Source organism: Pinus tabuliformis, chromosome 6, assembly GCF_031772625.1.
Source record: "Pinus tabuliformis cultivar Carrire ecotype Pingquan chromosome 6, CPIR1, whole genome shotgun sequence".
NCBI classification, from domain to species: Eukaryota; Viridiplantae; Streptophyta; class Pinopsida; order Pinales; family Pinaceae; genus Pinus; species Pinus tabuliformis.
The window spans coordinates 789,189,855-789,217,398 of NC_142292.1; the positions used below are offsets into that span (position 1 = coordinate 789,189,855).

Here is a 27,544-nt window from a genome sequence, read left to right on the forward strand (position 1 = left end):
ATAGGAAAGAATCCAGAGCCTTGAATTGGTGCTTAGAGCAATCACCAACAACAAATGCACATGATTAAACATACCACCATAGTATAAACAAAATAGATACCATTCCTAGGGAGGAGTCCAAGACCAAAATTCAAAGGTAGTAGTGGATTTCAAATGCCAATAATTCCATCCATAGATAATGCAATTAAATAAATGACAAGTTCAACGAATCCTCAAAATTAACCGAATTCGAGTGGCCCCTTAATGACGAGAGAAAGTGCCCTCTATATCCCTCTGTGTATCAAGAGAAATTATGTCGATCTACCAACATCAAGTGAGAACCTGTAGATGCTCAACCTTGCTTAAAATCTCCTTGAGTGCCAAGCCATAGGGCACTAGCACTGGGATTGTCTTCAACAATTGACAATTGAGTTTGTTTTACCATTATACCTAGCCATGATGCTCTGCTAGGAATTGAGTAGCTTTGTATGTAGCAAGGGCTAGAACATCCTCCTCCTTTTAATCCTGGAAATGCTGACCAAACCAACCAGACCTCATGGACAGAGACAACCAACTTTTTCCTTATCAAATGCACCATAGGAGGGCTTCTCTTCGTCCTCGCCTCCTACGGATGACCCTCTGCATGATTAAATCGGAGTTTAGAGCTCACATGCTCATGCATGCACGAGGTGACCCCCTCATTTATTGTTAGCATATCCCAAAGTGGCGGACACACCCCTCCACACTACCTTCTGCCTCTATCCTCACCCCATGGAATTGTCTTAATAATTTATATTATTAATAAAGTTATAATATTAATAATGATATTATTAAGAATTATAATTATTCTAAAATTCCTAAAAAAATTAAAAAAAAAAAATACTATTTTAATAACAATAATAATGTAAAAATTATAATAATAATTGTTGATAAAATGTTAAAATAACTCTAATTGTTAAATTTATAAAAATCAAACATTTTAAAGCTTTTTAAAACTCTAAATTTGTTTATACTTGAAAAATTGAACATGAAAAAATATAAGGGCTGCATAGTAAGTAGTACATGTAGCTTCGCTTAAATATAACTTAATTAAACTAAATTTATATTTGTAATTAAATTTATTAAAATATGTTTTTAATATAATAATAATCATTTTAAATTGAAAATATGGATAAATAACTATAATTCATGAAAATGGAAATAATAGAAAAAGAAAAAGAAAAAACAAAAATAAAAAAGTTAAATAAAACAAAAAATTAATAACTAATAAAAATGAAAGCAGTAATCACCTTACAAATAAATAAATTTAAATAATAATAAAAAATAACAAAAAAAAATAAATTTTAAATATTAAATTAGAAATAAGATGTATATTTTTTGGGTCAAAACAAATTAATATTAAATAAAAAAAAATTAAATAATTAACACTATCGTATAAGACAAATATAATAAATAGTAAAGAAGTAAAATAACCCTATTCCAATTTTCTAATATTTAAGGCAATCCTCGTTGAGGTTTACAAATACTAAATAAAAAAAATTAAATACTTAACACTATCGTATAAGACAATTATAATAAATAATAAAGAAGTAAAATAACCCTAATCCAATTTTCTAATATTTAAGGCAATCCTCGTTGAGGTTTACAAAATATTTAAGTAGATCATACAAGCGAAGGCACCACGTACGTTAAAACATGCAATTTTCATTGACGTTTACAAAAATATTTAAATACAACAATAGGTACGATCCCGAATCAAAACCGGAAAGCTGACAAACAAATGTTTGGATTAAGAGAAAACAGCGTGGTATATCCGGTACATGTGGGAATTTGAACATGTAATGGGTGATAACATGCAGGTTGGATAAATTTGAAGATGAGGGTATCTTTTTAATTTTTAATATCAAACACTTAAAATAAACTAGAAAGATGATTTAAAATTTAATGTATACTTTAAACATTACACTTTTTAATAATGTTATATTTTAAATGAAAAGTAGAATTTCAAATATATATAAATTAGAATAGGTTTATTTTATGTAGGTATTTAACATAAGTTTAGTGTGTATTTTTTATTATTTAAATTATATTTTTGAATGTTAAATAAAGTATATATAGGAAAAAATAAAATTTTAATCATAAAAAATAATTTTTTTTTTCAATACATGATATATATGAAGTTGATATCCACATAAATTAGTCTTCAAATAGTTTATTTAAATCTCTGGTCAAAAAGCTTTTGAAAAATATAAGATTTACACATCTGATTTACACATTTTTTACTTCTAATTACCTTACAACATATTCATTTTTTTTTTAAATTATAGCCAACATTATTTTTCTATTTAGAACATAATTTTTATTTTAAAGGGGCATGGACGGAGAGACAAACTTACACATTCCCTCATACTAGGCAGTAGAATGAGCCTCTCAACTCATTAGTTCACCAATATTATAATCTACATAAAAACCATATGAGAAGACTTACCAATATTGCAATCTATACAAATATCATATTGAAGGAATTACATAGAACAATTTACTTGCACTCTATATATGAATCATATGGAGAGAAATTGACTTGCACCATTTACATATAATCTATATAGGAATCACATAAAGGGAATTTAATGGACCATTTACTCCTCCATGTCATGGATACCATTTGTTAATTATAGTGAAATTGTTTTATGATGAAACTTGTTTTCTTTAGTACAAGGTGATTGGTTCAAATGATTGCAATGAGCTTTTTACAAGCAATTAAAATAGAACATTATATTATGGATACCACTAAATCTAAAAAAAAAATTAAAATCAAACTACTTAAGATCTCTAACAACACAATTTCATAAAATAAATATTACTTACAAGAAGTTTAATAATCTCAAAAATAAAAATAATCAAACTACTTAAAATCTTCAAAGGCACAATTTTCATAAAATAAAAATTACTTACAATAAGCTTATGCCATAAAAATTATAGGGATAATGATTGATGTACATATGCATCATGATGGGGGACACCCTCTTCCAAAAAAATAAAAAAATAAAAATAACATTAAGCAATTTTTAATAAGAAATCGTAAGCATACTTGCATTTAATCAATTTTTATCCCTAGCGCATGTTGGTATTAAGTAGGCATAAAGAGAAATATAGGTAATATTCATTAGTGCATGTTGGTATTAAGTAGGCATAAAGAAGAAATATAGGTAATATTCATCGGTGCATATTATAATATTCATTAGTGCATGTTGGTATTAAGTAGGCATAAAGAAGAAATATAGGTAATATTCATCGGTGCATATTGGTATTAAATACGCATAAAGCAAAAATATAAGTAATATTCATAAATATAAGCAATATTCATAAATATAAGCAACCAAAACAAATAGTAAATGCAAGTTAGTTAAGCATGTATTAAATACAAGCAAGTAGGGTAGAAAATAAAAAGATATATGGGTGGAGCCATAAAGAATTAGTCGATACTAATTGTAGATCAAAAAACAATAGCTTAACAAGCTCATAAAATTTAAATCAAAATGATATATAACAAGTAAAGATTTTGATCATAAATGCATATTAATAAAATGTAATTTCAATAAATAAATAACGCATTGATACGTAACCTCTATAACAATAAAATTGTATGATATAAAAATGATAGTATTTTTTTGAATTATTATGATAAAAACCCAAATAAAGCATCGAAGTCATTATCATGATAGAAACCTAGATGAGGCATCGAAGTCATTATCATGATAGAAACCTAGATGAGGCATCGGAGTGAGTGAGGATGTTGGTGCCCTAATCCGCGTTCAAGTCCTCCCTAAGTAAAAAATAAATTAACAAAGTGATCAAATAATAAAAAATGGGATCAAAAAGTAAAGAAATGTAATAAAAAATGGAAATTTTTTATTTATCATGATACCAAAAAATGTTGTTGACTTTATTTCTTGTTTTATTATCGTATGTAGAAATATTATTAATAAAGAAAAATATAAAAACAATTACAGGTAAAATACATTATGGGAAGTCCTCTTGATTTTGAATTGAAAAAACAAAAGTTGCTGACTTTATTTCTTGTTTTATTATCCTATGTAGAAATATTATTAATAAAGAAAAAATATAAAAACAATGACAAGTAAAATACATTAGGGAAAGTCCTCAATTGAAAAGTCCTCAATTGAAAAGGCCTCAATTGAAAAAAAAATGAAATAATTTAAAAAAAATTAAAAATAATAATGAAAAACACATTTCATTTTAAATGTGAGAAATTATTTTAAATTTTAAATTTTGGTAAATAATTTCATATCCTTCCATGACGAGCCAGAATGGACCCTTCAAAATTGGAAATTGCAAGATGAAATCTTGCGAGCGTCAATTGTCTCTGTCCATGTGTGCATGCCACCTTCCAATCTGTGTAACACTTGTGGATGACAGAAAGGATACTACCTACATCTCTCAATTCATTAGGGCGAAATAAACGATTCAATATCTGAGTTGTCCATTCAGGATTCCTATTAAAGGACGGTTGCTCATGAATAGAAAATCCCCATCTCAGCGGCCTGCACAAGGAAAATCCGAAGTTGGGCTGCCCAGGAATCCTGATTTGAGCCGTCAAAGCCCATGAACAATTATCGGGCATACACAAAAATTTGAAAGTGAATTGGCTTTGGGATTATCAGGACGCCTTGATAAATTCACTTTGGGATTATCAGGACGCCTTGATATCTATTGATGAAGAAGGGTAATCGTGATGAAGAAGAGGGAGTCGATGAGAAGATTCCTCATTCCAAATGGTTCCGCTACAATTCCCCCTCACTCAGGTGCTTCTGATATCTCTGGTCTGCTTCTGCTGCTCGGGCATGTTCAACGCCCTCTCCGGATTGGGGGGAAGCGGGCAGGAGAACGACCAGGCCTCCAACGATGCCAACACTGCCCTGTACGCGACATTTGCAGTGTTCAGCATTTTCGCCGGCGGAATTTACAACATCTTCGGCCCTCGCGGGACCATCTTCGCAGGCTGCTGCACTTATGCTCTCTACGCCGGTTCTTTTCTCCACTACAATCATCACCACAATGAGACTTTTCCTGTTATTGCAGGCGGGTTTCTGGGCGTCGGAGCTGGAATGTTCTGGGCCGGACAGGGATCGATCATGACCTCGTATCCGACCGAGGACAAGAAAGGCAGATACATTTCTCTCTTCTGGGTTATATACAATCTCGGAGGAGTCGTAGGCGGTTTCGTTCCTTTTATATTGAATTATCACAGCACAGCCACGTCTGTTACCGACGGTACCTATATAGGCTTTATATGTTTCATGGTCTCGGGGGCTTTTGTGAGCTTGGCCTTGCTTCCACCCAACAAAGTGGTCAGGAGCGATGGCAGCAAGCCGACTCTGCGTAAATACTCCAACGTTAGCACAGAGGTCATGGAAGTTCTCAAGCTATTCGCCAACTGGAAGATGATGCTGCTCTTCCCTGCTGCATGGGCCAGCAAGTTCTTTTACACTTATGAATTTAACAATGTTAATGGCAAGATCTTTACAGTGAGGACCAGAGGGTTAAACAATGTTGCTTTCTGGGGTGCTCAAATGTTAGGGTCTGTCATACTTGGGTACGTTCTCGATTTCAACTCCCTGACGAGGAAGAAAAGAGGGAACCTGGGCGTGGCCATCGTTGCAGTACTAGGGACTGCAATCTGGGGAGGTGGCCTCGCCAATCAGCTGAGATATAGCAGAGATAAGCCCTTGCAGCTGCTCGATTTAAGGGACTCCGGGGCTGCTTTTGCAGGACCATTTGTTTTATATTTTAGCTATGGATTGCTAGACTCCATGTTCCAGACTCTGTGTTATTGGATCATCGGAGCTTTGGCAGATGACTCCCATACTCTGAGCAGATACAATGGATTCTTCAAAGCCGTGCAGAGTGCAGGAACAGCGGTGGGGTGGCATACGGACAGGCAGAGTGTTTCTCTGCTGGAGGAGCTCATAATCAACTGGAGTCTTGTTACAATCAGCTACCCGTTCTTGATTATCCTCATTGCCTTGGCTGTAGATGATGGTGAGACTGCTACTTCCACTGAACCCAAAGAAGCAGACTTTCAAGATGAAGGGAAGCAAGTATCAAGCTGAAAGAAAACAGTTTTGTACATTGACAACATGTACAGAACGCGATGCGTTGATCAATTTCTCAGAAACGAGCGTTTCTTTGGGCGGAAAACCTTACGAGTTAATGGTTATACATGTGGCGAAGCCTTGTTATGTACTGTAAAGTTTTTCGGGATTTTTGGTTTTTTGCCCTACATGTGTGCTTTGTGGTGTTTGTTCTGTAAATATATCCGTGTGCTATGTCGTATCTATTGTGCAAATATGCATGCGTGGTCTATTGTATTTTTTCTGTAAAATATTGTACTCACGTTGCTCGAGGCTTGAAATGCTATGCTTTGGGATACAAAGCTATCATTACATTATCTCGAGGCTCAGAAATGCTATGCTTTGGGATACAAAGCTGTCATTACATTATCTCAAAATAGACTTTCTTCTATTTGCTTAGAGCAAACGGATGGATTCAAGAATATGCTTTGGGATACAAAGCTGTCATTACATTATCTCAAAATAGACTTTCTTCTATTTGCTTAGAGCAAACGGATGGATTCAAGATTTTGAATCTAGATTTCCAAGTCTTCTGACTTTTGCTTTACCTTCTGCCATGGCAGCAATTGAACATGTTTTCTTTACTCGACTATAGCGATGTGCTGGCACAGATTTGTCACGAAGGATGGAAAAGTGGTCGTTCCCGTAACCTTTTTGGCATTTCAAACAGATCTGTTGTAATATGATTATAGATGAGGAGACACAGTGATAACGGAGGAAATAGAATCACTAGCTATGCAACGTCAAATAGATAATAGACATATGATAATGGGTACTTGAAAGATGTGCGGGCGCATATTTGTTACAAATGGTGGACAAGTGGTCATTCTGGTAACTTGTTTTGCATTTCAAATAGATCTGTTATAATATGAGTATAGATGAGGAGAAACATGTAAATGTGTTAGAAAACCTGCACAGATGAATCTAGCTAGTAAAGGTTGAACACACAGCTTTGCAGAGCAAAAACACTAAAAGAAAATCGAAAGAAGAAAAGAATGATTCAATTGAAAATTATGTTACAATGCTCATGATATAGCATTACTGGGTGAAGATCCCAAGGTAATGACTATAGTGGTGATCAATGAGAAGACTCAACACCTACAACAAGTTCCGGAGATAACTAGTCAGTTGCGGAGTTAAAGAAGGAGCAAATCAAGGAGTAAATCATGCAAAAGGAATTTTGCATGCAATCCCATGCTCTAACTAAAAGTCTGTATGTAGATGTGTAGTAGTTCCAACATGCAAAAGGAATCTTGCATGCAGTCACATGCTCTAACTAAGAGTCTGCATGTAGGTGTGTAGTAGTTCCAACACCCCCCCTGAACACCACTATGGGGAAAAATAGAAAATGGGCCCTGGCAACTAAGGCCAAAGGTCACCCAAAATACAGTGCAACTTGTACTAAAATTGAGGAAAGAGGGAAAACCTCGTGGGAAAAACCCCCCCTCAAAATACAATGTAATCAAAAGAGAAGAGGAAGAAAAATACAGTTACCAAGCAATCGTGTCCTTCACTCCAAGACGATCACGCAAAGAGCGAAACTTCTGCTCAGTGAATGTCTTGGTGAAAATGTCTACAGTCTGTTCTACTGAAGGACAGAACTGCAAATCAATGACCCGATGATGTACTAAGTCTCTGATGTAGTGCATATGGATCTCTATGTGCTTCGTCCGCTGCCGCTGTACTGGATCCCTGCAAAATTTGAGAGTGCTCTGGTTGTCACACCAGATGACAATGGGCTGGTTGAACTGGACGCCCAACTCAGTGAGGAAGTGCTGTAGCCACAGAGCCTGAATGGTGATGTTGACTACTCCTCGGTACTCAGCCTCAGCTGAAGAGAGAGCAATAGCAGCCTGCTTCTTGCTCGACCAACAGATAGGGCCAGATCCTAGACTGAGTGAATATCCGGAGGTGGACTTGCGATCAATGTTGTCTCCCGCCCAATCAGAATCTGTGAAGCCAAGGAGATTCAATGCAGTGCCTGCTGCATAGTGAATCCCGAAGGTGATGGTGCCCTGCACATATCGGAGGATGCGCTTGGCAGCATTCCAGTGTAGCTCATGCGGCTCCTGCATGTATCTGGAAACTGCCCCTACTGCATATGAGAGATCTGGTCTGGAGTGGGTGAGGTACAATAAGCTCCCCACTAGCTGTCAGTAGAGAGTGCTGTCAACTAATGGAGTGTCACCTCCATCCTCAAGGCGGACCCCAGACAGAAAAGGAGTCGGTGCTGGCTTGCAGTCAGTCATGCGAAATCTCTCGAGGAGATCCCGTGCATACTTAGCTTGAGAGAGTTTGATGCTTGTGGCATTCTGGCTGATCTCAAGACCAAGAAAGAAGTGTAATGGACCCATGTCCGTCATCAAGAACCTATCATGCAAGGCCCTCTTGACTGTAGCAATGGCTGAAGCCGAGCTGCCAGTGATTAGGAGATCATCTACATACAAAACTAAGATAAGAAGAGAATCATGTGTCCTAAGCATGTAAACATTCGGGTCAGACTTACATCTTTCAAAGTTTTGTGATAAGAGAAAAGAATCCATCTTCGCGTACTAAGCTCTCGGGGCTTGCTTAAGGCCGTAGAGAGATTTCTTTAGTCTGCAGACCAAAGATGAATCCTGAATGAAACCATGTGGCTGCTCCATGTAGATCTCCTCAGATAGGTCTCCGTGAAGAAAGGCATTCTTCACATCCATCTGATGTACTTCCCACCGCTGGGCAGCCGCAATGGCAAGTGTAAGGCATATGGAATCCATCTTTGCTACTGGAGCAAAGGTCTCATCATAATCAATGCCATGCACTTGTTGGAAGCCTTTGGCTACTAGCCTTGCTTTCCGTCTGGTGATTTGCCCATCTACAGCACTCTTGGTCTTGTAGACCCATTTGCATCGGACAAGTTTCCTTCCTGAAGGAAGGGGGACCAGATCCCAAGTCTGGTTCTCGAGGAGGGAGTTATACTCCTCCTCCATGGCGGACTCCCAAGATGGATGCCCAGTAGCCTCAGCATAAGACTGTGGATCAGAAGACTGAACCAAATGACAATTCCAGGAGGGCGATGGTTCAGTGGCAGTGAGAACAAGAGGAGGCTCAATAAACTCTGAGCTAGTCCTCTGCAGATCAGAATTATTCCCCACAAGACCATTTCTTGCAGCTGGTTGGTCTTGTGCATATATCTCACGTAAGCTCCTTGTTCTCTGATTTATGACAGGGGAATATGATTCATTGCTGGAAGCCCGATCTGGGCTTGGATGTGGATCATCATTTGCATGCACTAGATTTGTATCTAAAGACTCTGTCTTTGTATCTGCATGCTCTTCCTCGGCATCTGCATGATCTGTATCTGCATCTGAATGCACTGAGTCATCATCTCGGATATGAGGTAGATAAAAAGTGTCTGCATGCGGCGCTTGAGGTGCATGCGAGAGACTTTCCTTAAATTTGACACTTCGCTCAGTGATGAGCTTGTCCGTAGAGGGAATCAGTAGTCGATATCCCTTCACACCATCAGGGTATCCAACAAAGATGCACTCAATGCTTTGTGGATCAAGAGCTTTCCTCTTTTCAGAGGGGATCCGGGCCCATGCTCGAGAGCCGAAAACACGGAGGTGAGTGACCTCTGGTTTAGTGCCGCTCCAAGCCTCAAAGGGAGTCTGATCCTTGACAGACCTATGAGGAGATCTGTTCTGGATGTAGTTAGCACAATTAAGTGCTTCGGCCCAAAGCTTATGAGGCAGTGACTTGGCATGCAACATGCAGGAAGCCATCTCTTTGAGAGATCGATTCTTTCTCTCAGCAACTCCATCTTGCTGCGGAGTGTATGGAACTGTATACTACAACTGTATGCCGGACTGAAGGCAAAGGTTCTGAAGTGCTGTGTTAACATATTCCCCCCATTGTCTGTACGGAGGGCTTTGATCTTTCTCTCTGACTGTGTCTCAACTAGTGCTTTGAAATCTTCAAAGTGCTCAAAAACTTCAGATTTGTTCCTAAGAAGATACACCCAAGTATACCGTGAGAAATCATCAATAAATGTAAGCACATACCTTGCTTTATTGATGGAAGGATGAGGAAAAGGCCCCATGAGATCACTATGGATCAGATCTAGAGGAGAGGATGCTCTGTGAGTCTTGCCGGTGTCAAACTTTTCTCTAGGATGTTTGCCAAGAACACACCCTTCACAAACTCCTTTGGAGAAACTGATGTTTGGCAAGCCTTCCACCATCTCATTCTTGCTTAGCTGCTGCATATACCTGTAATTTAAGTGACCAAACCTCTCGTGCCAAAGCCTACTACTATCATCAGCATGTGTAAGCAATAAGGAGGATTCAGATTCAATAAATTCAGAAAATGTATACAGTCTGGCTCCATTGTTTACCTCACCAGTTGCAATTTTGTCATTGTTATGTAGATCATATATGTTCATTGCATCTGTAGTGAATTCCACTCTCTTTCCGGTGTCGGAATGAGTGATCTGATAAACTGAAAGCAGGTTTACCGAAAGTTTTGGAACATGAAGCACATCTTCAAAGCTTCCGTGTAAAAGTTCCACTCTACCTTTTCCGGTGACCTCAATAGGTGAGTCATCTCCCATGAGGATGGGAGGTCCTTTGCATGCATCCAAAGAGGAATATACTTCCTTTGCAGCAGCCATATGATGTGATGCACCAGAATCTATAATCCATGCATCAGGAGAAGAATTAATTGCAACTAAAGCATGAAAATTGTTACCTTTCCCGTGTTGCGGATCCTCAGTTTTCTTCTTGGCGCCCTGAGGGATGTGGTCCCCAAGGTTGTGCTTCTGAAGGATTTCTGCCATTTGGTCAATTTGTTTCTTCATGCAAGAGGATTCTGGATGGAATCCTCTTTGAAAGTAGGTGCATCTGTTTCCTTTCTTCCCTTTCTCATTTCTCGAGCCGGAGGAGTCATTGAAGGGCTTGGTGTACCCTTCCTTCTTTGGATGGGAATGTGCTTTTCCTTTGTCTTTTTGCTGCTGATTTTTCTGATTTGAATCAGATCTGTGATTTTTATTGTGGCTGCCATCATGCACAACAAGTGCATGTGCTTTTGGAGGTTTGATTTTCCCCATGCCAATGAGTTTATCTTGCTCAAAAATAAGGGACTCCATAAATTCTTTGAGAGAAGGCATAGTGTAGGATTTACCTGTTGCGAGCCTTACTGAATGAAATGTAGACACAAAGACGGAGTATTATGGTCCGAGCTTTGACATAATAGAGAGAACTTGGCAACTCTCCTCCTTGGATTTGTCAATTCCACAACCCTTGAGTTGCAGCAATAGATCATTATATTTGGTGAAGAAGTCTTGAATTCTGTCATAGTTCCGTGGATCCAATGATAGCAGTTCCACTTCGAGCAGATGTCCTTTCATCTCATCCTGTTTCCCGTAGAGCTCTTCAACCTTTTTCCAAATCTCATTGGGAGTATTGCAGGCAGATAGATGAAAATGCAACTCTGGAGAGATGCACATGCATATGGATCCGTGGGCCTCATCCATACGGTTGAGGTACTTGGATTTCTCTATGGCTGAAGTGGGTTCCACTTCTGTAGCCATGGTAATCCTGTACAACCCTTTATGACGAAGGTATCGAGCCATTTGATCCTTCCATTCATGATAGTTGTACGGTGTTAGGATCGATGCTTTGGGAAACTCCATTTTTTCTGTCAATCTTCGATCTCCAAGCTGTAATACTTGAAAAATAAAGTATTGGTGCGCCTTTTATCTAGCAACCTGTGGGCTCTGATACCATGTAAATGTGTTAGAAAACCTACACAAATGAATCTAGCTAGTAAAGGTTGAACACACAGCTTTGCAGAGCAAAAACACTAAAAGAAAATCGAAAGAAGAAAAGAATGATTCAATTGAAAATTATGTTACAATGCTCATGATATAGCATTACTGGGTGAAGATCCCAAGGTAATGACTATAGTGGTGATCAATGAGAAGACTCAACACCTACAACAAGTTCTGGAGATAACTAGTCAGTTGCGGAGTTAAAGAAGGAGCAAATCAAGGAGTAAATCATGCAAAAGGAATTTTGCATGCAATCCCATGCTCTAACTAAAAGTCCGTATGTAGATGTGTAGTAGTTCCAACATGCAAAAGGAATCTTGCATGCAGTCACATGCTCTAACTAAGAGTCTGCATGTAGGTGTGTAGTAGTTCCAACAAAACAGTCATAACAGACGAAATATAATCACTAGCTATGCGTCCTCAAATAATATTAGATATATGATTATGGGTACCTGAAATCCTCAGGAAGAAGTTCAAATCTAAGAATGTGTGGCCATTGATCTTAAGAGAATTAAATAACTCGAATAGATGTAGAGTATTGAGCATAGGCTATTAGTATGATTTTTTAGCACTTGGTTCTAACTAGCACACTGTTCTATTTTATTTATGAATAAATTTATATCTATGGATGGAAAAGAGTAGTGGCTTTCCTGTTGCTTATTTTTTCACATTCTCCAGCAGCATCTACAACTTTCCCTGGCCCCACCCACCGGCCTCCGTGTCCATTTTCAACCTGTCTCCATCTCATGTCTTTAGCTGTGTAGCTCCGTTTTCATTCCGCCACCCTCCACACGTTCGCGTGGCACTTGAATTCTAGCTCACTAGCTCACTGCACAATTTGCAAAGTGGAGATGGTGTTTGATTGGGGAATTTGTGATAAAATACTCAAATTTTAACTCACTCCATAATGTGCAAGGTGAAGATGGTGTTCAATTGGGGGAGTTTGTGATAAAATTTCTTTTATACACTTATGATCTTGTATTGATTTCTATGATTTCTAAATTGTCCCATGGATTGCAGTTGCACCTATATGCCTTTGTGCAATTTTGTAGAGCAATGGAGATGCAAGTCAATACTAGCCAGACCAAAATAATGTTTTTCTCTAATAAAAGGAAGCTTTTTGAAGGAAACATTTTTGAAGAAGTAAATGAGTACAAGTACCTTGGGATTGATTTCGACAACAAACTTAATTGGGAGGATTGCATAAAGAAGAGAATTTTAGGAGGGTGGAAAGTATTATATGCTTTTCAAAAGAGAGGTATGCACCTATATGCCCTTGTGCATTTTTGTAAGCTTGTGCACTTTTGTAGAGCAACAATGGGGATGCAAGTCAATACTCGCAAGACCAAAATAATATTTTTCTCTAATAAAAGGACGCAGCATGCATTTTTTTTCTTTTTTGAAGGCAACATTCTTGAAAAAGTAAATGAGTACAAGTACCTTGGGATTGATTTCAACAATAAACTTAATTAGGAGGATTGCAGAAAGAAGAAAATTTTAGGAGGGTGGAAAGCATTATATGCTCTTCAAAACAGACGTAGAGAGGTAGAGTTATGGGATTGGGAAAGGATTAAAGTGCTTTTTGGACTCCTAGTTTGTCTAGTGATGCTATATGGGTGTAAATTGTGGTCTAGCAACACCCCGTCTCAAAATGGAAACCAATTGAGAAAATCCAAAAACGCTTGATCATGAGCTAGTTCAAAATAAAAAGTTTGGTACCTTATGAGATAATGTTGAGTGAAACAGGAGCAACTCCCATCAATGCAATCGCTATGTTGTGGCTCATAAGATATCTAAAAATAATTGAGCAAATGGGAGTATGTAGATGGCCTAAAGTTATCTTCCATGAAGGCATGAGTGAAAAAAGAAAACATGGATGAGACAAAACTATGCATGGATGGAAAAATGTAATATCTACTTCAATCTCTGTTCCACAAATAGCAAGGAGCTAAAGAATTTTGTTATGGAGAAGTTTCGTAAATGGGTATGGGGAAAAGAGTTGGGTAGAAAAAAGAAGTACTACATCGTGGAATTCAACCCTACCTGTGATCTCCAACAAAAAGAGTACACCTACGTGTGATCCATTGGATTTAACATTCTGTAAAGGGTAAAGGTTCTTATTGTTCAATTAAGAACCAACTCGCATCAACTTTGGTGTGAAAAAGGATAATTGAAAAAGCCTAAATAAACTTGGGAAAAACATTCAATGGAAGGTAAAGGTGTTGGAATTTTCTGATAAATTCCATAACAGACAGACAAAAATTGCTCTATTTTTGCACTCTGTTTTTACACAGAAAAACAGAAAAATTCGTTCTCTGGAAATGGTGTTGCAGCAACGCAGATTTTTTTCAGTTGTTGTAACTTGTGTTGCAGTAACGTTGTTCGTGGTGTTGCAGCAACGTAAATTTTTGACGTCAAGTATTTTTTTAGTTATGGTGTAACAGCAACAGGAAAAATTAACTTGCGTTTATTAAAAATAAACTAATTGTTACAGATTTGTCTTCCTCATACTGAGGGAATTTCACAACTTCTATTACAAAACAGATTCACCAAGGAACGCTTCTGTTCCACACAAATAAACATCTGTTAAACAAATTTCATTCAAATATCTGCACTGCTGTGCATTTTTCACTTTCTACTCTCTGCTGCGTTGTTGCATCTACTCCTACTGTGCACTGCTGTGCGTTTCACTATCTGGCAAGTATTATCTTCACGCTGCTGCGTGCTCTCCTCTGCTCCCTATCAATCTACTGCTTATCACTGCACTGCTGTGCATAAAACAACTTCTTCTAACCTTACGCTGCCGCGCCTCTCTCTTGCTTTTCAGTCCCTGCACTGCTGTGCAAGAGGGCTTCATTCATGTGAGCTCGTGCTGCTGCACATTCTTTCTTAAACACACGGAAATTACATTTGAGCGCTGCTGCGCTACATTGCAGAGAGATGAATCACTACTACCGCTCATTACATTTATATGTTTAAAACATATCTGATTTAAACAATAAAATATTACAAAATATCTTCTAATGTTTATCTGCGAATTGAATGCAGCAAGGCGGTGATGCTTTTATCAAGAGCAAGTCGGCTGTCTGCAGGGGAAATCAATTTTGTGAGTTTAATGCACATTTATGTGCAAAAATATCAAAGGCGACTTTGCTGCACTGAACAGCCTGGAGCATTTACTACGGATCAGATTCCCGTCCCGCTGTTCATTGTTGCAGTTGGAATTAAATTCCAACACAAACAAGCAAACGGTGAAAAGACACTTATGGCAGTGGCGTGAATAAGCCGAAACAAATAATGCCCGTTGAAATAAAGACAGATGGACTGTTGGGATTGTTTGCAAGTGAAGGTGCGATTTCTGTTCAACTGTTGCTGCAGTTGAAATTACATTCCAACAAAAGGTTCTTATTGCTCAATTAAGAACCAACTCACACTATCTTTGGTGTGAAAAAGGACAGTGGAAAAGACCTCAAGAAACTTGGAAGAACTGAAAGCTTGGGAAAAACGAGTGTGTACATTTTGCAAGTGTAAGGCTGTAGAATGGGAAAAACATTTCATTTTGGAATATATTAACATTGCTTTCTTGGCATTGTCTTTTCAATAAGGGGATTGTTGGAAGGTTGGGTCAGCTCATCATCAATTTGAATAAAAATGATTAAAGTACAAAAAAATTGAAAACAAAACACAAATGATCCCATAGAATATTTTTTTAGTCTCTAAAATATCATTTCATTTTTTATTTCAATTTATTTTTTATTTCAATTCAGACTAATAGTCTAGTAGACGTTAAAATATTATTTCATCTTTCATTTCAATTCAAACCAGGTGCAATCACAGCACCAAAATTGCCGGTCTCATCGTCCATCAGAGCATTCGCAGATATAATTGGGATCCATAATTCGATCGATAATAGTTTACTTCAACATCCCCAATAAATTTCTCTGTTTTAGCTCTTAAAATAAGTTGCTGTGAAATCTGTGTGATGGGCAGTTGCAGAATGAAAGGGTACTCGAGCGCATCGATTGCAGATAGAAAGGCAGGGCCTCTAGATTCAAGGTGGCTGTCCTGGGACCATGGGGAGGCGTCGGAAAACCCCTTTCCATGTTCATGAAAATGAATCCGTTGGTCTCAGTTCTTCGTCACCTCTATGATGTCGTCAATACCCTCGGCGTCACTGCAGATATCAGCCATTTGGACACCACCGCCATTGTATGTACAATTTTGAGAAAGAAGGCTTTTTTATTTGCTTCGTTTTTAGGTCTTAATCATCACATCTTTTGTGTTTTATTAGGTGCGGGGATTTGTGGGCAATGAGCAGCTAGAAGCGGCGTTGGTGGGAATGGGTATCGTGATCATCCCTGTAGGAATTCCACGGAAACCCAGGATGACTAGGGACGATTTGTTCAATATCAATGCGGGAATCGTCCGCAACCTGTGCAATGGGGTAGCCAAGTGTTTTCCCAACACAACTGTGAATATTATCATCCATCCAGTCAACTCCACTGTGCCAATTGCAGCAGAGGATTTTAGAAGAACCGGTATCTATAACCCTAAGCGTTTGATGGGAGTTACAGCATTAGATGTTGTTGGAGAAAATACTTTCGTGGTATGCAAGCTTAACGTTCCTTTGTGCACTTAGTTTTTGGTGGAGTTGGAACCAACTAATTAGATTAACTTTTGATTTTAGTGTTGCCGAACTTAGCAGTGGTTTTTCGTTATAATGTTTTTTTGGGTTTTTTCACAATTTGGATATCTGGTTGACCCTTTTCAAAATTCATAGGAGACAACAGAATGTCTGGTATTTTGATTTCAAAATACATTATTGGTAATGTAAACGGGGTACCAAATTTATAATTTCTTGGTTCTGATTGAACAGGATGAGGTTGTGGGTGTGGATCCAAAGTTCCACTTTTATCTCAGGCTTGACTTTTGAAACCAAAAAATAATGGATGCTTCTATTTGTGCTAGTTTGTTTAATGCAGTATCCAAAAATGATCTCCAGCAACTAGCAGGATAGGTAGGACTCTATGTTTATATGTTGCATCATTTCCCTAATATGAATTCAGGCCTTTGACTGATATGCTTTTTTTTTTTCTCTTTGAACTGGAACAAATTAGTGTGTACATTGCACCTGCTATGCCCATAAGGCTACTTGAAACAACTTGTTGATGCACGTATTAATTTACCTCTTGTTTCTGCTTTGCTTTTTATCTTCTTTTTCCATCTCTTTTTAAAATTTCTGAAAATTTTGAGAGTGACTTACTATCTTCTGAGTCCTTAGTAATTGTTTCTGCCTGCCCTTAAAAGAGGATTCTGCATTTTGTGTCCCATTGCAGATATTGCTTCATTTTTTTTTGGCTTCTGTTGGTTTCTTGGATAGTTTGTGGTGGTTGATATCGTTTACTGTTACATCATTAACTTGTTCCTTTTTGTGTCCTAATTATGAACCTTTTCCTGCCTTCTTACTGATTTCGGTCTTCTTCAGGCAATTCAGCTTCCTCACCACAAGCATACATAATATGTCTCAGCTTCCTCACCACAAGCATACATAATATGTCTCAGCTTCCTCACCACAAGCATACATAATATGTCTCTGGCTGCAAATTGGAAGTGTATGCATTAATTTAAGCCAAACACCATTTTATTAAAGGAGTTATTCTTTGCCATGGCTTTGCTTGGGCTAAAATTATTGACTGTTGAAATCCCTATATTTTTCCTTGTGGCTGAAACCTTCTCAAATATGAATTGGTGTCAACCACGGTTCCACCAATGTTGAAAATATAATTTCAACTACGCAACTGTTGAACAGTGAAACTACTCCAGAAAACCGTCAAGTTTATCGGACCGCTTTTCACGAAAAGTGGTTTTCCTCCAAACACGCCCGATGCAATAAAATTTTGCCACACGTCAAATGTACTTTTAGCAAAACAACGTTCTATCGGAGCGTATCGTTTGTTTGAATTGGCCGAGAGATGATCGTTGGATTGAAGTGAAGTCATTCTGTCGTCCGATTGAGCTAAAGATGCACAGAGGCCTGAATATTGCGTGACGTGAAGTTTTGTTTTGACCGCCGGTAAAATATAAATGAACTTAAATGTGTTCGTAGCATGGCTGGTAAACGTTTTTATTTTTATTGTTCTTTATTTCTTACGGAGGTATGGGGATAGTAAATATGTATTCACGTGTAATATTTTTTTATGTTTTTGGATATGCATTGCAATGCAAAAGAATAGGAACGCATATGCATTGTATATGTTTTTGTTTTTTGTGGTGTTAACTATCGTGTGATGGAAGCGGTAGAACTCACAGCAGTGCGTGGGTGAAGGCGAAGACGAAGACAATATGTATTTCTTTTGAAAATATGTAATTGCAAATATGCAGCAATGTTTTTAATTTTTTTTGGTTGTTGACTTTGTATTATGAGAGGAGATACGCACAGTTGTGCGAACATGAAATGAAACAGAACAGAGCATGTAATGGCTTGTGTGCTGGAGGTTTTGTAATATGAAAAGTGCATAATGAAATTGTTTTTAGAGCAGTAAAATGTAAAAGTTTTATTTTTACACACAGTAGTGTAAAAATAAATTTTGGAGCTGAAACAGAGTAATTTGTTTCTTGTTGAAAGTTTTTGGTGAATCCCTCTTTTAAGAGGAAGAAGTTTGTACTAGGTTGATTTTATTATTGAATACAAAGGTTTTATTGTGCATCTGAAACTCTGTTCTTCAAAAATCTATTTTTTCTTCCCTGTGCTAAGATCCTGGAGGAAACAGAGCATTGTCTCTGTGTTTAGTTTATTTGTTTTTGGAATTTTACCAGAAAAATTCCCAACAGTGGTATCAGAGCAGATCCAATCTCTTTGAAGGTGTCAAAGAAGCTGAAGGAAGGAGATTTTTGCTGCAACAACTTCTCCAGCAGAGTGAAGTCTCAGGCAAAAGGATCCAGGTATTTCTTAGATTAGTTTTTGTGTCACTGCTATTGAAAACAGTCAGTTGTTTTAAATACACGGTCAAATATTTGAAGCATAAATGAGAATGCAAGGAATGACCAACACAAGCACTAGCATGGGTATTTTTAATACTCAGCTCCCACAGTTTAATGGGAAAATCTATGATTATTGGGCAATAGCCATGAGAGCCCTGTTCAAGATCTATGGGAATTAGTTGAAGATGGATTGGAAGAACCAGCAGATGAAGATGAGTTTAATAGGTTAACTCAGGCAGGGAAAGATCTATTGAAGAGAAACAGGAAGAAGGATTCCAAAGCCCTTGTATTTTTGTATCAAGCAGTGGACCAGAGTGTGTTTCCAAGGATAGCAGTAGCTAAGACATCCAAAGAAGCATGAAAAACTCTCAAGACAACCTATCAAGGCATGGAGAAAGTGAAGACAACAAAACTACAGTTGCTGAGAAAATATTTTGAGAACCTGTGCATGAAGGAGTCAGACAATATTGACTCATTCTTCACACATGTAATTGCTCTGGTCACACAGATGAGGATTCATGGAGAAGTTCTTGAAGAAAGGAGGATTGTGGAGAAAATATTGAGGGTCCTACCCTCAAAGTTTGATGTGATTGTCATCACCGTAGAAGAGACAAAGGATCTCTCAAACTTTTCAGTTGATGAACTTCATGCATCACTGATAACACTTGAGCAAAGGTTTAGTAGAAATGTAAACTCATCTCTAGAGCAAGCCTTCAAGACCCAGATGTCATTTGGAAGAGGAAGAGGTCAAGACAGAGGAAACAAGAGAGGAAGAGGCAGAAGCCAAAACGGAGGTGGAAGAAACAGTCCAGCAAATGCTCAAGGAAGAGGCAGCAATCCAAATCAAAACCAAGGCCAAGGCAGTAGCCAACAAAGTGGACAACATCATGCTCAAGGACAAAGGTATGAAAAATCCAATGTCCAATGTTATTATTGTAAAAAATATGGGCATTATGCCAATGAATGTAGGAAGAAGCAACATGATATGAGTAATAGATCTAGTGCACATATCACTAGAGAAAATATCAGCCAAGATAATGTGCTTTTAGCTTGTAATATGGCTGAAACAAACAATGATGATATATGGTTTGTAGATTCCGGTTGTACTAACCATATGATAGGAAACATAGCCTTGTTTTCCAATTTAGATCAGAGTGTGAAGTCACAAGTCACACTTGGGACTGATAGTAAAATCTCTGTTATGGGAAAATGAAAAGTAAAAATATTTACAAAGAAAGGAGAAAGGAAAACCATAGCAAATGTCTATTATGTTCCTGGAATGAGATGTAACCTCTTAAGTATTGGACAACTTGTTCAAAAGGGTTACAATGTTTTCTTTGAGAATGATATATGCACCATCATGGATAGAGCACCCAACAAACGATGCATTGCTGAAGTGAAGATGACGAGGAACAAGATGTTCCCTCTTAGAATAAGGGTAGATTTTAAAAGCAAAGAAGTAATTGCAGCAGTTACACAAGAGGCTTTCCAAGGCATACCAAAGGATGAAAATTGGTTGTGGCACTTGAGATTTGGACATCTCAACTTTGGAGGTATTAATTTGTTGAGTAGAAAAGGAATGGTAAGAGGATTACCATTGATAGAGAAACCGGATAGCCTTTGTGAAGGTTGTATATTGGGGAAACAACATAGAGAAAGTTTTCCATCAGGGAAAAGCATAAGGGCAAAAGCACCCTTAGAGATTGTCCACTCAGACTTATGTGGACCAATGCAAACTCCATCACTAGTAGGCAGCCAATATTTTCTAACAATCATTGATGATTTCACCAGAAAGACTTGGGTTTATTTTCTGAAGAACAAAAGTGAAGTGTTTGAAAAATTTCGAAATTTCAAAGCACTTGTGGAAAACCAAAGCGGGCTGCACATCAAAGTTTTGAGAATTGATAGAGGAGGTGAGTATATCTCCAAGGAATTCCTACAGTTTTGTAGAGAAAATGGAATACACAAACAATTTACAGCAAGGTACACTCCGCAGCAAAATGGAGTTGCTGAAAGGAATAACAGGACCATCATGGATATGGCGAGGAGCATGTTGAAGGCAAAGCATTTGCCAAATGATTATTGGGCTGAAGCTGTACATTGTGCAGTATATATTTTGAATAGATGCCCAACAAAAGCAGTCATGAATAGAGTGCCGGAAGAAGCATGGAGTGGGAGAAAGCAAGGAGTCATCCACATGAAAGTTTTTGGATGTGTGGCTTATGCACACATTCCATATCAGCTAAGGAGGAAGTTGGACAGCAAAGGGGAGAAATGTATGTTCATAGGATACAGTGAGGAATCCAAAGCTTACAGGTTGTATATCCCATCTACCAAGAATTTTTTTGTGAGCAGAGATGTTCAGTTCATTGAGGAGGAAGCTTGGGATGGAAGCATAGAGAAAGCAGTGAATGTTAAAAACTGTTTGTCTCATGATGAAGATGATGAGGAGATGGCTGAAATACATCCCCAAATAGCAGAGCCAACATAAGGACAACAAGAAACACCCTTGATGAGAGTGCTTCTCCAAGCACACCACAAGGAGGAAATTCAAGTGCATCTTCAAGCACTTGTACACCAAATGAAAGAGGGAAGAAGTTTAGAAATTTAAGTGACATTTATGATGAAGGAATAAATTCTTTGTTTGCTTTGTATTGTCATGTTGATGACCCTATTCATTTCGAAGATGCAATTAAGGATAAGAAATGGATAGAAGTTATGGATGAGGAGATTAATGCCATAGAAAGAAACAAGACATGGGATTTGGTTGAACTACCAAAAGGAAAAGAAGTCATTGGAGTTAAATGGGCCTACAAGACCAAAAGTAATGCTGAAGGAAAAATAGAAAGACACAAGGCAAGGCTAGGTGTCAAAGGATACAAACAGCAGTATGGGAGAGACTATGAGGAAACTTTCGCACCGGTTGTTAGAATGGAAATCGTGAGAGCAGTGTTGTCCATAGCAGCACAAAACAAGTGGAAAGTTTACCAATTTGACGTGAAGTCAACGTCTCTAAATGGAGTGTTAATGGGAGAGGTTTATGTTGAACAACCTATAGGCTATGAAAAGAAAGGTCAAGAGCACAAAGTGTGTAGATTGAAGAAAGCTCTTTATGGGCTGAAGCAAGCGCTAAGAGCATGGTACAGTAGGATAGATTCCTATCTACTGGAAAAAGGATTTTAAAAGTGTGAGGGAGAACCCACCCTTTACATCAAAGAAAAAGATGGTAAAATTTTAATTGTTGTGTTATATGTTGATGATGTTATTTTCACAGGTAATGATGATCATCTTATTGAAAACTTCAAAACGGTCATGAAGGAAGAATTTGAAATGACTGACATGGGTTTGCTGAGATACTTCTTAGGAATAGAAGTAGATCAAAATGAAAATGGAAATTTTATCTCACAAGCAAGATATGTAAATGAAGTGTTGGGCAGATTTAATATGCAGGACAGTAAGGCAGCGATCACTCCCACAGTGATGGGATTAAAACTCAGCAAAGAGGACAGCAGCAAGGATTTTGATCCTAGTTTGTACAAGAGAATAGTTGGCAGCCTCATGTATTTGACTGCAACTAGGCCAGATATAATGTTTGCTGTTAGTTTAATTTCTAGGTTCATGGAGAGGCCAAAAGAAGCACATTGGCAGGCAGCAAAAAGAATTCTGAGGTATGTTAAAGGTACAAAAAGATTTGGAATTTTATATACTACTTTAGAATGTTCAAATTTAGTTGGATACACTGATAGAGATTGGGCTGGAAGTGTAGATGATCGGAAAAGCACATCCGGTTATGTTTTTCACATGGGTTCAGGAGCTATTTCATGGGCTTCTAAGAAACAACCTATTGTAGCATTGTCTATAGGAGAGGCTGAATATGTGGCTGCTACAGCAGCAGCATGTCAAGCAGTTTGGATGAGAAGAATGTTAAAGAGCTTAGGCCAAGAGCAGGCAAAAGGAACAAAGATTTTTTGTGACAATAGCTCAGCTATTGCATTATCAAAGAAATCGGTGTTTCATAAGAGAACGAAGCACATTGATACACGGTTTCACTCATCAGGGAATTGGTGAACAATGGTGAAATTGTTTTACAACATTGCAGGACTTAGGAACAGGTTGCAGACATTCTGACAAAGCCATTGGACCAGAAAAGCTTTGAATTTTTGAGGAAATGTTTGGGTATGAATGATAATATAGCAGTTGAAATTAAAGGGGAGTGTTGAAAATATAATTTCAACTGCGCAACTGCTGAACAATGAAACTACTCCAGAAAACCGCCAAGCTTATCGGACTGCTTTTCACGAAAAGTGGTTTTCCTCCAAACGCTCCCGATGCAATAAAATTTTTCCACGCGTCAAATGTACTTTCAGCAAAACAACGTTCTATTGGAGCGTATCGTTCATTTGAATTGGGCGAGCGATGATCGTTGGATTGAAGTGAAGTCATTCCGCCGTCCGATTGAGCTAAAGATGCACACAAGCCTGAATATTGCGTGACGTGAAATTTTGTTTTGACCGCCGATAAAATATAAATGAACTTAAATGTGTTTGTATCATGGTTGGTAAACGTTTTTATTTTTATTGTTCTTTATTTCCTACGGAGGTATGGGGATAGTAAATATGTATTCACGTGTTATATTTTTTTATGTTTTTGGATATGCATTGCAATGCAAAAGAACAGGAACACATATGCATTGGATATGTTTTTGTTTTTTGTGGTGTTGACTATCGTGTGATGGAAGCGGTAGAACGCACAACAGTGCATGGGTGAAGGCGAAGACGAAGACAGTATGTATTTCTTTTGAAAATATGTAATTGCAAATACGCAGCAGCGTGTTTAAATTTTTTTTTGGTTGTTGACTTTGTATTGTGAGAGGAGATACACACAGTTGTGCGAAGATGAAATGAAACAGAACAGAGCATGTAATGGCTTGTGTGCTGGAGGTTTTGTAATATGAAAAGTGGATAATGAAATTGTTTTTACAGCAGTAAAATGTAAAAATTTTATTTTTACACATAGTAGTGTAAAAATAAATTTTGGAGCTGAAACAGAGTAATTTGTTTCTTGTTGAAAGTTTTTGGTGAATCCCTCTTTTAGGAGGAAGAAGTTTGTACTAGGTTGATTTTATTATTAAATACAAAGGTTTTATTGTGCATCTGAAACTCTGTTCTTCAACAATCTATTTTTGCTTCCCTGTGCTAAGATCCTGGAGGAAACAGAGCATTGTCTCTGTGTTTAGTTTATTTGTTTTAGGAATTTTACCAGAAAAATTCCCAACAACCAAAAGGCTTAAAACAAAGTCTGCTACTGTTGGTAATTCTATCTCAAGTCTGCTGAGGAATTTGTCTTATTGTGGCTGCAAGCACCACATGAAATAGAGTCAAATACAATTGCCAAACTTTCTTTTTTAACATGATGCCTCATCAAGTCTAATAATAAATAAATGGGGGACACCCTTTGTGCTGCTAAACAAGACTGAATATAAGTTTCAGATGTGTGCAGCCGCCACTTTCTTGAGAACAGGATTCTACATTAGGAAGATGAAATTAGCAATATGAGCAATAGGGGAAGTGGCTAGCATGCCAAGTGAAAATAATGTCTTAGTGCTGGGAATATGCTTCATTCTAATATGATCTAAGCAACACATACATTTATTTTGTTTCCTTGACACAAGGCCTTTCATTACTGATGCAAACAATAACAGAGTGCTTTACTTATCTGGATAATGAGCTCATACTTTTTTCCATTACAAATGTATTCACCTATCCACACATCAATTGATCCATTTCCTCATACTTCACATACCTCAGTGGAGCTCAAGTTAACCCTTGAAACTGTATACTATTGATCTGACCTCAGAAACAACAAACTAAAGCACATTACCTATGGATGTGGGTTCTCCTATATCTATTGTTCATGAGAAGAGCACGTTGTACATCTCATCAACCATCTTTGCTTAACTACTAGAATTTTCTCACATTGACCTTTGAATGATGGGAGTTCTTTGCCCTCCTATTGTTGAGAAAGCGATCCTTCCTTCCCCTCCTTTGTCAGTATTTTCCCTTAACATTCCTTTGCCCCCTGTGTCGGGAGATCGAGGGAGGTTTCTGAGGTAAACATTTATCAATTGTCTATTAGTTTGTATAAAGTAGAGGTGCATCTAGAGTTCCTGTCTTCTTATGGTTTTTCAACTAGTTATTATCGGTTTGCCAAATTGATGGTGAACATCCGCTAAGCAATCACTCTTTATATGATTTGCCTTCTGTTGTTTTATCTCATTCATATTGCTTAATGGTGAAGCCAGGGAAAAGCTAGAATAGGATCTGCAACTTTTTTTACTGTGGGATTTCTGAACTGTATTTAGCATTCATTGTTAATTTGATTCTTTTCTCCGTAATTTCTGCCATGCAGTTCTTTTGATTTGTCATAGAGTACAGGGCTAATGATCTATTCGTTGAATCCAGTCATTTGCAGCAGCTAAATTTGCTGATGTTTTCCTCCATGGTTTGTGGGGTTGATGCTGGCGTTGTACAGTGTGTGGGGTGATGTTGGTGTCGTACAATGTGCTTTTATGGCATCGGTGGTATATAATAATCACGGAGAACAACAATGACTGGCTTCAAAATATTTTGGCTAGTAATTATATTGCCTTTTTGATGATTATTGACATTTCTGTAAATTGCAATGCTGGTACTAACAGGTAACTGAACTACCATTTTTTGCTTCAAAAGTAAGACTGGGTCGTGCTCGTATTGAAGAAGTTTACCCTTTTTGATGATTATTGACATTTGTGTAAATTGCAATGCTGCTACTAATAGGTAACTGAACTACCATTTTTTGCTTCAAAAGTAAGACTGGGTCGTGCTGGTATTGAAGAAGTTTACCCCTTAGGACCATATGAAAGGTCAGTGAATACTGACTGTTAGAATGAATTTATATGCAAGAATTGTTACATCTAAATATATTTTCGAGATTTCAATTTGGAGAAGAATCTTATCTTTGGTATATGTTTGTCTCGGCAGATCTGGGTTAGAGAAGTTGAAAAAAAACTGCTAGCAAGCATTCACTGTAAGATCCCAAATGGAGAAATATTCAATAGTTCTAGGACATTCTTGTGTTCTACTTAAAATGCCTATAACCAAAAACATTGAACATAAAGGGATCTGAAAAATGCAGCGACTTATTCTATTAATAATTGGAAAAATATTACATGCCCATATAATGAACAGTGAAGCCCTTGCCAATGACATGCACAACTACTCATTAGATGGCTATATTAAACACTGAAGCACACTTGTGAACCCTAGATGGATCTACCAGACAAATATATTGTTGAGTTCTCGTCCCAAGATCAAGCTAGAACCAGCCATCCCAAGTTCTCAACAAATTCACAATAAAATAGACAAACTAAGGATGATCCAAATGCCTTGCTCCTCTCCCCTTTTATATGCTTGATGGACTCTCTACAAGCCTTTAATTTATTATTTTTCTCTAGAAATTAAGGAAAATACCATGGAAAAACACCATGGGTGAATACCACGACAAATACCATGGGAAATACCGTCCATCTTGACCACATAGAAAAAAGAATATTACAAATCCTCCCACCCCAAGATTGGTTGCCTTCAAACAATTCACATCTGTCTACCAATTTGGTTGTTCATAGCAGTAGAGTACCAATACCAGGGTCCCATATGAATGATTGAACCATCACAACATGCCACTGTATCACCCAATCAAGAACATATATCTCGATGCGTGGATCCCAGAGCAACCTATGAATCAATTGTTCACCAATATATCCATTGTCATGTGAACTACCACCTAGATCCCCATCTAATCACTGACTTAACTTGTCATCAACAAATCCTCTCGGATCCCAATGCTGCCAAACTTCTTGGCCCTTGCACCTTGGCTCTAATTGTATTATGTCCCTGGGTAAGAATGTCCTCCCAAGAATCATCTCATCAATCAATCACAAATATCAAGAGAAAAACAGTAAAGACAGTGGACCAGGGTTGCGGGGGAACACTCTCCCCCCTCACGATCCTGCTCCCAATTCACGCAAAAAAAATGCTCCCTGGTTTTTCGGGAGCATTTAATCTGTTTAGCAAAAAGAAAAGTAATATTCCAAATGCAATATTTTTTCAAAGAAACAAATAAGTTTTGAGTGGGGCAACCTAATGATCAAGCCTATGGCCCTAGTATTGATATGTGATTCATGGTAATGTTAATCTTCATTCTTCATTTTCATCCTTTAAATTTTTAAGATTACCATGAAATGACTCAGGATGTTTGAGAGTGGTTTTGACCTCATTGGATTTCATATGGAGAAAGTAGAATTTTAGATTTCATTCAAAATCCAGTAGACTTATCATTTTTTCAGGATTTCAGGATTGCGGGGATTGCAATGTTTACATTAGATTTTGTCATGTATTAGGGTATGGAACTCGTATTTAATCAAGAGCACCAATCCCTCTATGTACCTTGATGTTAGTGACATTGGTTGTTGTTATAGACATTTTTGTGCCTTACAGCTCTAAGCATGAAATGTCCATAAACCTAGGGATCCTAAGTCCCTAAAAGTGTTTTTCCGACCCCTAGAGGAACAAGGTCAACAAAT

The 27,544-nt window shown here is 37.6% G+C and overlaps 2 pseudogenes; both read left to right on the forward strand.

Moving 5' to 3' along the window:
• Positions 1-4,716: 4,716 nt before the first annotated feature.
• LOC149261123 (UNC93-like protein 1 pseudogene) lies at positions 4,717-7,297 on the forward strand (annotated as a pseudogene).
• A 7,943-nt stretch (positions 7,298-15,240) lies between these two features.
• Positions 15,241-25,977, forward strand: LOC149261124 (malate dehydrogenase, glyoxysomal-like; annotated as a pseudogene).
• Positions 25,978-27,544: the final 1,567 nt, after the last annotated feature.